This window comes from Puntigrus tetrazona, unplaced genomic scaffold (assembly GCF_018831695.1).
Source record: "Puntigrus tetrazona isolate hp1 unplaced genomic scaffold, ASM1883169v1 S000000001, whole genome shotgun sequence".
NCBI lineage: Eukaryota > Metazoa > Chordata > Actinopteri > Cypriniformes > Cyprinidae > Puntigrus > Puntigrus tetrazona.
Window position 1 is genome coordinate 4,249,293 of NW_025047681.1, and position 11,611 is coordinate 4,260,903.

An 11,611-nucleotide genomic window follows, 5' to 3' on the forward strand; every position below is an offset into this window, starting at 1 on the left:
ACGTAATGATGTGGATGATAGGCGGATGTTTTAGCGATTTCGAGACATTTCGGAAACGCTTCGTGCGGATTTAGTGTTCCTGTGTCCTTGGCCCAGAGTACACAAGTTGGGCCAGTGACTCGTGTGCTTCTAAACCTGGTGAGAAGGCAAGTGGTAGTGCGTTTCATTGGAAAGTCAAGTGCATGTCTGTTTACGATTGAAAGAGCTCTAAGGATAGTTACTCGAAGCAATGCAGGCTGCAGTCAGGACCCATTCGTTGTTGATGGAGCTTTCGATCCACTACAAAAGTCGCCATTCTGGTTGTGTAGACTTGCCTGCCACGGTAAGACACTTGACTTGCCGCATCCTGTCCTCCAACTGTCCCTTGTGTTGAGAGGTGCTCTGCCACACTCTGACAATATATACAGTTAATGACCAATGTGTGTGTGTGTGTTCTGCCAATGGGAGTATCAGTGAGGTTTAGGTTGAGAAGTTAGGATAGCTTAGTGATGTTGATGTACTTGCAAGAACTGCTCACTGCTTCTACTACTTACTACTACATATAAGTTAGTCTTTGCATTAAACAACTTAGATATAAGAGACTAAATATAATCCATTGTAGTTTAAGTGAGATGCAAATGTGTTTATGATCAATTATAAATAAGTCATACTCTTAAAAAGGCATAACCACAAATAAGTAAATATTGTAAATATATACACTTTCATAAAAGGCCTCATTAAAAATATGTGGAGCAAATAGATTACCATTCTGAACATCGCGTCAGCACTCTCAGAAAACAAGAAAACAAGTTTGTAGCTGCCTATAATCGTTTGAGAAGAGTAAGTCAAATAAAATTGGAAATATAAATTAAATAAAATACTTATTGATTAAATGTTTGTAACAGTTTTTTTAAGTTTTTAGCAAGAAGCAAAGCTGCATTTATTAGACCAAAAGAGATAATTATGCAATATTGTAAATAAGCTATTACAATTTTAAATAAACGTTTCTATAATAGCTTCATTATCTGACGTGGTTTAAAAAGTTTAAATTAAAGTTAAGGTCTGAGACAAAACTCGAGACTTGATTTTAGGATTTAAGACAACTTTGTCACACTCTAAAAATTAAATTCAACAAACATAAAATGTTTCAAAACCGATACCAAAAATATCCAAACTGATCTCTTGGCTGCAACCTTGTGGCTGTGTATTGGAGTAGAAGAGAGAGAGAAAAAAGACATGAACCGTAGTTCAAATCACATACGTCCCTACTATATAGTATTTAAGGTGGAGTAATATTAAAGTTAATTAATAAGTAACGTGAGTAATTACTTCTGAGAAAAGGAAGCAATGTGACTTGGTGGAGAAGCAGGCCCTTTCTCACAGGACGTGCACACAACTTCTCTGTTCTGACTAGAGGGCTGGCATTCCTACTTCCATCAGCATAATAAAACAATACCAGCAAGTGAGATCACCCAGACGTTTGTAAACTTCAATGCAGTTAGGATGAAGTTAAATATGAGGTTAAAGTATATTTCTCAAATAAACATTTTAGACATTTACATGTGGTAATGGAAGACTTTTATGTCCTGCTTTATTCAGCACCTGTATGTACAGTGAATAGTTCAACATAAGCTTGTACTGTCAAAATATCAGTAAAATGTTTGACTTTTCCATTTTCATTTTTATATTAATGTGGAAATTCAGACTTTTATGTATTTTGGTTTTGTTCTTGTCATTCTATAGAACACCCTGTGTTTCCTTTGTTTGGTCCTTCCTGTTACCAAGTAATTATTAGTTAAGTGGACTAAACATGTTATACTTCCATTCATACCTTTAGGTCTTCGTTCTTTCTCACGCATTTGACATGACATACTGTATGTTTGAATGCCTTTGTCTTTCCCTGGCCAGCATCATCAATCATTATGAACAAGAGAAACTGACTACCCAGGATCCATTTGTTAATTGTGCGATAAAGCAATATATAAAGATAATTTTTGAACATTATTTTTTTATTGAAGATGGGAGTAATGTTTGCTAATTATTCAACTCAACATCGATAGAAGGATACACTTCTCATTCATAATAAAGTATAACTAGTCAACATTTGAAGTGAGATCAAAACCCTTTTATCAAGTGTTACAGTGAAAATAAATGGTGGAGCTCTTTGGTTGTATTAAATCAGAACCTCCCTGTTTTTCATTGGAAAATTTGAAAGAAGATACAGTGAAAGTAAAGCAAGTCATGCGTACATGAAAACAAACCTAAAATAGCACATTTGGTATTGAAAAGGGAACTCTGAAAAAGTTAACAGAGCAACTACCTCCACAGAGTACTTTAACAGAGGTACACATTTATGTAAGGTCATTTGTGATCTGTGAGAGCAACATCTACTGTAATGTTGTTGGTAAGCTAAATAGATTTGTTTTTTCTCTGAAAATTGCCTTATAATAATAGAGCTTTAGCAGGGAATGTTATCACGTAAAGAAAGCAAAAGTTGCGGAAAGTATAAAACACTCCAGATACAATCTTTCTAAAAAAATCAAACTTCAATTTTCCAAATGTTGCTATGCGTTTTTTAAAATTCCCAAATTAATTTATTTTTAGAAAAAAAACAAGGAAAACTAATTTGCAGAATTGAAGTGAGATAGGACTTTTCATAGGGATATATGGCACTTAATGCATAGCTGTTTACAATAATAAAAATATAAATAAGAAAAGTGTAGCTGTATCAGAGGCTCCCAAAATGTTCTACAATGTTAAACACAAGAACTTACTCTCTTAGTAGAAGAGCAACTGAGGAATGCTATACTGGAATTATCTGAATCATCTTCATCATGTTCATACGCTGACGGAACAGCTCAGATGACACCAAAACTGCTCTTAAATATCCTAAAAAAGATTTCCCCTGCACGACCCGTCGGCTCTCCTGTCAACAGAACAAGAGCACATCAGCATCTCTCTGATCTGTGTACTCTTTCAGTTTTCTTTTAACTTTTCTCATTTTGGCAGATCTAATGCGCGTTCATGCTGGTGAGTAAAGTCATGCTAAATTTTTACTAGTCACAAACTTTCTGATTTTGTTAAGCATTTGTTAAATTATTAATAATAATATCCTTAATACTATGTTTTGTATGTGTAGCACTTTAAAGAACATATGTCACTTTTGCATAAAACAAGCTGGTGTTTGTTAACAGTTTTTCAATCCTGAAGGATGCTTAAGATGATTTTATTGATTGTGTGAAACTACACAAGATTAGTAGCTCTAATCATGCGATAAACTGAGCGTATGATAAGTTGGTACATTCGTAGCGCTTCCATTGTACCTGAATAAGCCGAAAAACACAGCTCAAGTCTGTTAACAGGGAACAAATGAGTGTCACCTGGAAGCCCATGGAGAGCACCTGGCCACGCACCCATCACCAGCACAAAGCGTTAATCTTTTGAAAATATTACACTAAAGAAGAAACCAGGTCACTGAACTTATCACAAAATGCCAGCATTACAGCAAAAAATGTTTTCTCCTATTTGGCTAAACTTAAATTAAGTTTTGGATTAGTACCATGTAATATCATCAATGTGATATTTTTTTGTGCTGGGGTCCTGTTCCTGAGAGCTCTTCAGGGGCAACTGAGATTACATACTGGTGTATTTGGATCTGGGGTTAGATCTTGAATTCTGTAGGTAGTGTTTAATCTTTTCTGGTAGTTTTCTAGGATCCTATTGAAGATGTCACACATCAGATGTTGGCCTGGACAACTACAGCATACTACACTGACCTCTCTGATTTGGTATGGATGACCCAATACCACCATGTTCTGTGAAGGTACGTATCATTGTAGGAAACTGAGTACACCAGTGACAGGTCGTGCTATGCATACTGTGCATTGTTGTCACTGAGAAAGATTTTTGTAGGAGTTGCAAATGTTTGAGACAGGACACACCTTGACATCTCCATACAGAAGACAAATCACGGTGGCACAGAGAAAAACTGTGGAGCTCGAAAAGGAGAAAATCTTCAACGACTTGCCTGGGCTCTGGCAGCGGTGCCCATGGTCTCCTCCCTGACCGCAAATGAGGCCGGCTGAGGTTTTGGACGCTCTGGATTCTCAGGGGAGGAAGCGGAAGAGACTCTGCAGCAATCTGCGTAGTCAGAGTCCCACAAAGCAATCTGCTAATCAAGTGGCCGGACTCTGCAAGATAGATGACCTCAGCACGTTTCTGCAATGTTGACTGCTACTACCGTTTCTGCTGCGGAGGCCGTCTTGGGCCGTGAATACTCTCCTCAACATGGCCTGTGTCACAGCACACAGCCTCCCAGCACCGGATTCCTCTTCTGAGCCTCATGTGTTGACTGCTGGGCAACCGATGACTGAGGAGTTCGAGAACCAGGAGCCTCTGCGTTGCCTGTCCCTTCTTTCCCGGGACACCCTTACCTGGAGAGACACGCAGGGGAATTTCGGCAAGTGTAAACACACCTTTAGTTTTCTAACCAGTTCGTGCCATCCCCTAAGTCACTTAACCTATACGTTTGTGATATCTCAAGAAGGTTAGAGACATCCCGAGATATCCTGTGGCACATAAAGTAGTTGGATTCAAAGTACTGGAATTATCAGAAGAAGCAAAAGCAAGGCTTTGAAAGTGGGTAGCTGGTAGAATCTGTTTATTAACATTTCTGAATCAAAGTAACAGCATAATACTGCAAAATATTTTTCCAGATTTCTTGCAAATCCATGCTGTTGTAATCCCTGCGAAATCACGTTTCATAATAAAGGCACTACAGTTTTATACCATTTTGTAATTCGATTAACAACAATAAAACTGCTGAACTTTATGAAAGCACATTTCATCATATCTCCTTTAATAAGCATCAATATGCTGCAAAATACATATTAATATCCACTTATGTCTTGTGCTTGGAAGCAGTTTTTAACCATATGAAACGATACTCCTGTACCTCTTTAAATTATTGAAATGGTATGATGATTTACAAACTATCAGTCAAAACCTGTTAAAACTCTTATATGCCAGCATGCCAACACTTTTTGATGGACAGTGTCACATACTGAAATAAATGTGTGTGTGCTGCAGGAGAAAATTGCTGCAACACCTAACCTGGACATTTGAATATTCTCTCTGAGCTGAGAGTGCCAAACTCACATGTTTTCAATAAAAAACAAAGCATATGCATCTAGGAGTAAACATAAGTGCATCACCATGGTAACCGTCTGCGTGGGGCTGCTATTATTTCAATTCATTTTTAGTAGTAATAATTAATAGATGACTGTGTGGATAGCAAAAACCACATACGCCAGTAAATATTAAACGAAACATATTGTGATATAAGTGATGTTTGGAACATCTGAAGATGATATGCACAAAACTTAGTCTAGTCCTACACAAATTTCTCCAAACAAATTTTACGAAATATATTTCAGTAAACTGTAATCTTCAGTAACATTTAACATGTCAGTTTAACGCTTTATGAACTGAGGACAATTTAAAATCAAACTCATTGGACAATCTCAAAATGGTAAAATAAGGGTGTCACAAAAGGCAGGCAGGTAGAACAGGCAGGCAGATAAACACGGGTGACATCGGTGAAGCGTGGCTAGCTCGGACCAACAGAACTCAAAACACAACGCCAAATACGCGGGGTAGTGACAACACTGTGAAACACGGCTTGCGATGATGCACAATTAGCATGAGAGAAAGGCAGAGGCACCGAGGGCCACGGCAGGTGAAAACAATAACCAAAGTCAGAGGCGTGACGGCCTCGGAAAGTGCGTCCTGCACAAGGGCCAACATCCGAGCTCGAAACAAGCTGGAAGTTGGGATGCGGATCAGGAGGACACGGTGGAGAGGCGGCCCCAGGAGAGTAAACAGACAGTCAGGAGGCAGTGAGGAGAGCCGGAAGAGGCAGGAGAAAGTCAGAACGGAGAGATCCAGAGCCCAGCTGGTGGTCAAGAGTGGGTCAGCGGAGGAGAGCAGGAGAGTGGAGAATCGGGCGGAGTTCAGAGGCCCAGCTACTTAGTGGTCAGATGAGTCGACGGAGAGGAGGCCATGGAGGAGGAGCATCATGTCGGCTCCATGGGGCCGACGGCTGTGAGACAAGTGGTGGAGAGCTGAGGCGAGAGCGGGGAGGCGGTGCCAGGAGTAGCGTCCCGAGCGCTGGAAGTCCCAAAGCCGGCGCCCGCGAGCACGGTGGCGAGCGGGGGGGCCCAGGAGAGCCTTGGCAGAGCAGGCCGACTGAGGTGACCGGGGAGGAGCTGACAGGCGGTGGGATGGGCGGCGGCCGGAGAGAATCCCGAGCTGACGGATGGTAAACGACAGACCAAAGCGGGCCGGAGGAGGGCAGTGGAGCCTGGTGGAGCGCTGGTGGTAGCGGACCACGGTGTAGGAGGAGCTAGGAGGCCTGGAGAGGCCAGCGGGTCGAGCCGAGGAGGAGTCTGGGTCTCGGGAGGCAGGAGGCGGCGAGATCCTTCACCCTCGGCGGCGGCGATGGGTTTCCGGCAGACCCGTGGCGAGCTCCTGATGAAGCTGAGGATGGCGCAGGGCTGCTGGGATCCATCAGCGTGGTATGACCAGGGTGCGGAGGGCGGGAAAGCTGGGCTGCGGCGGCGAGCGCGGAGGCGCATGGCGGGCACTGGAGGAAGCGCCGCGTGGCGCGGGCCTGAGCAGGTGGGCTGTCGGCGCGGGCACTAGGCAGACGGGCTGAGCAGGAACAGGAACTCAGGATACAGGAGAGTGCCCAAGTCTATTCTTGAAATCATAAGTCGACTCGCGATCCAGCAGCCCCAGGTGGATGATCAGCTCATCCTCAGCGATGTGCAGTGGCGGAGCTCCACTCCGGCTCTCATGCGCGATGGCTATCTCCACCGCGGAAGCTTTCGTTGCAGCTCGCGCACCTGGTCCCGATGTGGCTGGTGCTCGCTGCAGCCACTCTGGCGCTCGGCATTCGTTACAGCGTGCCTTTCGACTCAACGTGTCGGTGGGCTCAGGCACGACTCAACCATCGGTGAAGGGCTGAGCTGACTCTGCTGGATCTGGAGTGGGGCTGGTGTGGTGTCCTGCAGCATGATCATTGACGATTGCAGGACACCGCACCTGCGATGTATCACGGCTGATACTCTCTGAGACCGCTCCGGACTGGCTGGGCCAGCTGGAAGTGTTAGAATCCTTGAAATAGATTCGCACAAGCTATCCGGTGCGTAGGAGTCGTTGGCCAGTTGAAGGAATGACAAATATATTCCTAGGAGAAATCCTGCTCCAGCATGGCGGATGAGAAGTTTGGAGTCTTTGCGGAGAACATAGCAGCAAAAAGAAATCGCGCTATTTACTTTTTGGAGTTCGGCGTTCTGTACTGGTTGCGCTTTGCGGGACTGAGAGACCACGAGAGTGAATGAACTCAAATGGTTTAATCTCAGTAGTGAAATAAAAATTTCAAAAGGCGACGGGTGGGTAAGTGAGACAGGATGTTGGTGTAGACATGGATATGAACCTTGGCGGCTTTGTGAATATTATGAACTCAAACGTGCTGTATTGCAAAGGTGTTGACAGCACTTTAATGAGACACGGCTGCAGACAATCCATACAAATGCGGAAAGAGCGGAGCACAGGAACACGCCAGCGCAGAGACAACAATAGCGAAGTCGGGGCGTGACGCAACATTATAGTGTGTTTATTATTGCCAATAATGCGTGTCAATTTCATGAGATATCATTTTAAAGTCATAGACAGAAGCTTGTGACCAATTTACTTCGTATTTACATACTTATAAAACACACTATTAAGCTAGAAAACGGTGACATTTCTTCTAGCTAACCCATTGATTGTATGTAATAAAGTGACATTTCAGGGCGTGGTCAATGATGTCATGCTCATGCCCAAAGTATTCAAACACGCATCATCGGCGTCTTTATTGCTGAGTGCTGCATAAACAATAACATAGCGTCTTTCCAATGAGTGGATGCAAGCGTCCTGGTTGCCTCAGCGCTCAGATGCCACTTCCCCTGAGCGTGAAGTAAGAACTACTTTTGGGTTGACTCTCAGTCAGGACCAAATCAACGTTCACTCCAGATTTGCAGGTGGAAATTCTCTTCGGGGTGAAGTCTCATGCGCGTTTTGAGTTTCATTGCTGACTTCAGACGTTTTCACGGTATTGACATGAGAGAGCGGTTCTCTCGGTGATCTCGTGGTAATTTAGACCTGCGTATTACAAACTTTCCACGCTGACTTTGCGTTCATTTCGGTGTGAATGGTCGCCAGTGTGGTATCTCAAATAGTTCTGTTATAAAGCTCTTTCCACATAATCACATGCAGACAGCCTCTCAGTATGTATTTTGTATTGTTAAAGTGTTTTATGATGGCTCTTACTGCACTGAAAGAAGCAGGTGCAGGCCTCTCAGTGAATCTCATGTGGACTTCAAGGTTTTGCTTTTGAGAGAAAGTCTTTTCCACTGTTGGCAGGTGAAGAACCTCTCTACTATTGAATTCATGTGGGAAGTAAAGGTTGCTTTTATGTAGCAAAACTCTGTCCACACTGAGAGCAGATGTGAGTTTTTCTGGTGTGCTTCTCATGTCAGAACTCAGAAGGCTTCATGCAAGGCAAACTCTTTCCACACTGTTGCTTGGGTGTAGGGTTTCTCTCAGTGTGTGAACTCACCGTGTGAATTTTAAGGTTCTCTTTGAGCGAAACTCTTTCCACTGTTGGCAGGAAAGGCTTCTAAAGTGAGCTCTCATGTGAGTTTTCAGTTTTTCATTGGTAGTGAAACACTTCTCACACTGTTTGCAGGACAAAGCAGTATTGAATTCTCATGAACCAGAAACTTCCTTTTGGGCGAAACTCTTTCCACACTATTTGGCAGTGCAGGTTGCTGTTGTGAACTCATGTGGACCTGTAGTTCTTTAAGACTGAAACTCTTTCCACAGTGATGGCAGGTAAAATCTCAGTTTAATCTCTGGACGCTTTTTTGAGACAAACACTTTTAGTCTATGGATTTTTTCCAATTTGCAGACACAGTATTCTCATTCTATCTTTCCTTTAAGTATAACAGTTGTGATATATAGTCAATTCAAAATTAAAAACACAAATACAATCTCATCAAATGCAGTAACTCTTTGTTTTGAAACTTTAGTTTATATTTCAATTTATATTTTACCCCACAATGCATGTAACAACATACAAAATAATCAACATAGAGACTGTTACAGTTGGTCAGTTCATGCATTTTCATGATCAGATGGCTATCAATCAGCGAAAGACCAGGTGTAAATGCTCTCGATACATCTGAATGGATTTTCAAGACTGGCATTTAATAAGAACCAAAAGAAAGCTAGTAACTGTACAACACCAGTATCTTCCTTTGTTTACTCTAGATACGTGCTTAATCTTCACATCTTCAATCTTCCAGTCGTCACTCTCCTCTTTAATAAAAACGCCATCATAACAATGTGGAATAAACAGAAGAAAAAATAAAACAATCTTTTTGTTTAGAAAGTAATTCAGTGAAATTTAATGGCCTTGGCAAGGGATTATATGTCTTTGAGAAATAGACCTTTTTTATAATTTTCTAAGTTGTAATTACAATGTAGTAATTACAGTAATTACAATATGTCATGGACCTTCTTTATATACCTCAGATAGTTTGTTTACAGCATGTTTCACAGTGACTGAGCTTAGGCTATATTCGTTGTTTTATAAAGCCAAATCATTTGACAAATGATAGATCAATCAGAAATAAACCTGACATTTTTATTCCGTTACATTAAATTGTTGATTAGTCTGTTGGTCAAAACCAGAAATAAGCAGCTTTTCTTGTGTTTTGCTGGTACACTTTATCTCACGAATAATGAGCATACGTTAAATGACTCATTACAGGCTTCAAGTAATTTTCACATTGTTAGCACAAAATTATAAACCTTTCTTCAACCGAATCCACGGACACGAAGCCAGATGCAGTATATGACATCACCGGCACGAATAAAAGTCTTCTTTAATAGCATTTCTGTTTTGCTGTAGTTCTAATTAAAAAAATTTTAAATGGAGAAGAAGGAAAAACTAAAACATTTTCATATTTTTATTATATTTTGATACATATTTGAAGGCATGTATTTGTTTCTTAGTATTATCTAGACATGTTATGTGGTTAAGATTCTCTCCAAAGGCAAGCGATTCAGGTTTAAACGTGGAAACCATCTACCAAACACATAATGTAAATCTTTATTAGGGACACATAATATTATTAAAAACAAAATAAAATATAATATTAAAACAAAATGTATCTTTGCTTGATGGATAGATAAAAACAAAACCACGTTTTGGTATAAAATGGTAGGATGTAGAGTTTGGACATAGAGTTGCTGGAATTAAACCATACAGGGCCTTAAAAGCAGTGTTATTCTAGTAGCTGGAATAAATATCTTGATGTCACCAAGCCAGCAGAGGCCCTGACCTCTGGGTGATCTGCATTCACTCCCTCGACCGCTTCTGTTTCAGGACTATAAATACTGCAGCAGGCCACTCCTGCAGGTTGCATTTGTTAAGCACATTTCATTGTTTGGATTACTAATGGTTTGTTTCTTGTTTCCTGTTTCCCTGGTTTGGCTCCTGCCTGTCTTCTGATTTTCTGATTGTAGTGCCTGACCCTGACCACCGCCTGTTTTTGGATTTTGTGTTTGCCTAGTCTCTGATACTCTGCCTTGTGTTTTCACTGTTTGACCATGCGTTGTTCGTAAAAGCCTGCACATGGATCACTGTACGCCTCCAGACCGCTCATTCACTGACACTTGAGATATAGGCCACAACCCTCTACAAAACGGTGGATTACTCACTAAATATTCATCACAATATTTTGTCTTTCATCACTATACATTGTATTCTATTCCTATTATATTCCTAGTATACTTCATCTGAGAACTAAGTCAGTTGAATCTAATGCACATCTAAGCATTTAGTCTGGGAGCTACACTGTATTCAACGCTTCTGACCTCTCTCTGATTTCTCTCAAAATGGGGACATGGAAACCTGTGGTCAATAAACGCTGGAAAACAGTAGCTTTTTTTAGAAAAAGTAACAGATATTTTCTTCATGCATTAAAAAGTAAATGTGTTACTTTACTAGTTACTTGCAGTAAAGTAATCTGATTATGTTACTTGTAATACGTTACTCCCAAAATCTGATCCTCACTAAAGGTGAACTGGAAAATGCAACCTAATGTTCTTTATTTTATCTTACTTTCAGAGCATGACAGAAGATAGATATTGATAATTTGGATTCAAAGTAAAGGAGGTTCAGAAGAAGACAAAAGAAGTGGTTGCGAAGGTGGACAGCACTCAGTGAGCGTTCATAAGTTTGCAGGTGAAGGAATTCTCTTGAGAGTGAAGTCTGTGTGACTTTAGGAGGTTAAATTCATGATTGAAACACTCCTCCCCACACTGTGACTGTAAAACAGTTCAGAGTGAGTCCTCATGTGGTAAAGTGCAGGCTTACTTTACGTGCAAAACTTTTACTGACAGCACATGAACTATTTCTCTCGGTGTGTGTGTAGTATCTACAGCTTAGTTCCGTTGTAGGCTCTTTTCCACCGATCACATGCGAGCAGCCTCTCTCCTGTGCACATTCTCATGTGATAGT